Here is a 3,155-nt window from a genome sequence, read left to right as displayed (position 1 = left end):
AGTTGGACAAGTTGGGTTGTGGGATCAAGGAGAAAGGGGAGCATTGTTCTGGAAGTCAACTACCAACTACGTTTTAGAAACTTGTTTGTACAGAAAGATGAGGGCTCCTTCCTGCCCCAACCTTCAGCTCTCTGACTAAGAATTCTCTTGAGGAGCAGTATATGTTCCAGCTTGTTTTGCTTAGTTTTATTTTTCTGTTTGCTGTTGAGCTGATGTGGTTTGGAAACAGAATTGGTGGATGAGGAGGGTGACTGGAATAAGCATGACTGGGGAAGCTGAAGAATTAGAGTGGAGGGAAGAGAAGGTGGCAGTTGGTCTGGGCAGAAGAAAGCTGAAGAAAACATATGGTTAAGCAGTTGTTCTTAGGGATTTTTTGGTTTTGTTTTCGAAATTGTACCGTACAAACTACTGAAAGTAATTGTGTTAGTCACTCAGTCATGTCCCACTCTTTATGACCTCAGTAGACGGTAGCCCACCAGACTCCTCTGTCCATGGGATTTCTCAGGCAAGAATACTGGAGTGGGTAGCCATTCCCTTCTCCAAGGCGTCTTCCCAACCCGGGGATCAAACCCTGCATTGCAGGCAGATTCTTTACCAACCGTTAATGCTATATTATTCTTTTCTTCATTTGCCCTGAGAACATAAATATCAATTGTCCTTTTTGGATTTTTAAAACAAATATTAATGTATTTATTTGGCTGTGTGGAGTCTTAGTTTCAGCACGTGGGATCTTTAGTTGCACCATGTGCGACCTAGTTCCCTGACCAGGGATCGAACTTGGGCCCCCTGCATTTGGAGTGCAGAGTCTTAGCCACTGAACCACCAGGGAATTCCCTGGATTTTTTTCTTTTAAACTTTCTGTTTATTGTTTAGGGAGAATTTTACAACATGTGAAATTGGCTTTTGGGAGGGTGGGTGTGGCTGAAAGGAATTAAGTCACAATCATATAGAATAAATATACAAACATTTAAGTCAAAGAATCTCTGTACCATCAGCCTTTTGAGGACTCTTAAGTTTTCCTTTAACTATAATTAACCAAAAGGAAAGGTACTATCCTGTTTTATGTACTTCTATAATATACTTCCAGCAACTATGAAGCTGGTCTTATTTTATCCTATTTTATGGATGAGAAAACTAAAGCTTCAAGATGAAGTAATTAGACCAGTATTTCACATCCAATAAATAGCAGAGCAAGAATTTTAACCAAAGAACTGTCTAACTCCAAGGCTTGTTCTGCCTTTAATTTTACCCTCCTACATCCTCCACTTTTACAAGGTCATCAGCCTAATTAACTGACACCATTTTGATGGGCTTTATTTCCACTCTCACTAAATTTATGAAAGGCTGATATGTATATCTACATATTGCTGATACATCTCAGCAAAAATTAATGAGTGATACCTGGGGATGGTGCTGGGGGTCAAGGCAAAGATAAATAAGACATCATTGGAGACCTGAGAGGCTCATGATTTAGGCTCAACTGAATCATTTTGTCATTTGCTTTAACACCATGTTGTTATTTTTCAAAAAATCTATTTGGAAATGTAAATAATGATTATAGTAATTGTTCATTGGTAAATAATGATTAGGGTATTGGTATACAAAATACACAATGAAATGTGGTGTGAAAAATCATCAGCCTGACAATATTTCTTGTTCTTTGATAGGTATAGAACACGCCTATTATGTTGAGCTAGAAAATTTCACCTGCAAGGTAAAGTTTATTCTATCACCTCTAAAAGATGATGACTTTAACAAATACACATACCGCAGAGTGTAGACTTATTACCTTCATCAATAATCTTCCAGAAACTATTCATCAGCAGTTAATTCATCTGTAAACTAAACTCTGTAAATGATATTCTATCTGGAATGCTAACTAGCTCTGATCAGCATGAGCTCACATGTCGCAGAGATGAAAATTCAAAATGTCCCAGAGTTCCAGAGAACAGATAAGCAAGAAGTACTTGTCATTGTCATTCAGTTGCTCAGTCGTGTCCGACTCTCTGCGACACCATGGACTGCAGCACGCCAGGTCTCCCTGGCCCTCACTGTCTCCCAGAGTTTGCCTAAGTTCATGACAATTGAATTAGTGATGCTTTCTAACCATCTCATCCTCTGTCACCCCCTTCTTTCAATCTCAGTCTTTCCCAGCATTAGGGTCTTTTCTAATGAGCCGACTCTTCGCATCAGGTGGCCAAAGTATTGCAGTTTCAACAGTTTCAACAGCTGGTGCTATTAGACTGTCTTTTTTGATTAGCTGTGTCAAAGTTCTTCAGCCAGGTGTAATCATATGCTTATCTTTGACTCCTCTTCTCTTGGTGGGCAGCACTTTACCTGGATGTAATATTCTCTTTTAAATCACTCTGACATACTCATCTTTGTAATGTTTTCCAAACGTATCACTACTGCTATCTCTGGTAGCTATCATCTTACAAAAAATGGAAAACACCGTCTGCAGCACCAGCAATAATGCTCAGAGTTAGCATCCCTGTGCCGATTAGCAGTGTTCTTTCCTTCTCCTCAATTCTACCTCATGTCAGGGATTTCATTTGTCACCGTGTGTTAAAAGTGAGCTTTGAAAATTATATAACTTCTATTCAGGAAGTTTTCTTCCCCTGTTTCATTCAATATTTCCTGCTCTGGAATGTCAGAATTTTCTCCCCTAAGCAAACCAGTGGTTTTCAAATTATGTGGAGTGGAATTAATTCTTTTTTTTTTTTAACACAATTGTTCAAAAACACATAGCACACCAACTAGGAAGAGGTGAACTGTTTTCTCAAGAAATTGAATTCTTCACTTTGGAAGACTTATCATTGAAAGCTTAGGGTCTACAGAACAGTTTGCTGATCACTCCCTTAAGTATTTCTTGTGTAACTTGTGAAAAGCATCGTATTTCATAAGTTTGTATTACAACGGCCCCTTAGATGCTAATATTCTTCAATTTGTGGATCTTTTCTAACTTTGTATGCTTGGAATGACCAGAATTGTATGGACCTGGTCTCACACTCTGATTCCACTGCCTGCTTATTGTGTGACCTTGAGCAGTTTATTCAAGCTCTCTGTGCCAGGGCTTTCTTATCTCTGAAGGGAAAAGAACATTCCTTGTGATATATGGTGATTTTGAGAAGTAATGAGGCCAAGTTCATTAGATC

The 3,155-nt window shown here is 38.8% G+C and overlaps 1 non-coding gene across 1 annotated transcript; it reads right to left on the bottom strand.

Moving 5' to 3' along the window:
- Positions 1 to 756: 756 nt before the first annotated feature.
- TRNAW-CCA lies at positions 757 to 829 on the bottom strand. Its single transcript has one exon. It is a non-coding gene; the product is annotated as a tRNA-Trp (tRNA).
- Positions 830 to 3,155: the final 2,326 nt, after the last annotated feature.

Source organism: Bubalus bubalis, chromosome 22 (genome assembly GCF_019923935.1).
Source record: "Bubalus bubalis isolate 160015118507 breed Murrah chromosome 22, NDDB_SH_1, whole genome shotgun sequence".
NCBI classification, from domain to species: domain Eukaryota; kingdom Metazoa; phylum Chordata; class Mammalia; order Artiodactyla; family Bovidae; genus Bubalus; species Bubalus bubalis.
Note: the sequence above shows the minus strand (reverse complement) of the source record. Positions and strands in the feature narration are given on the sequence as shown.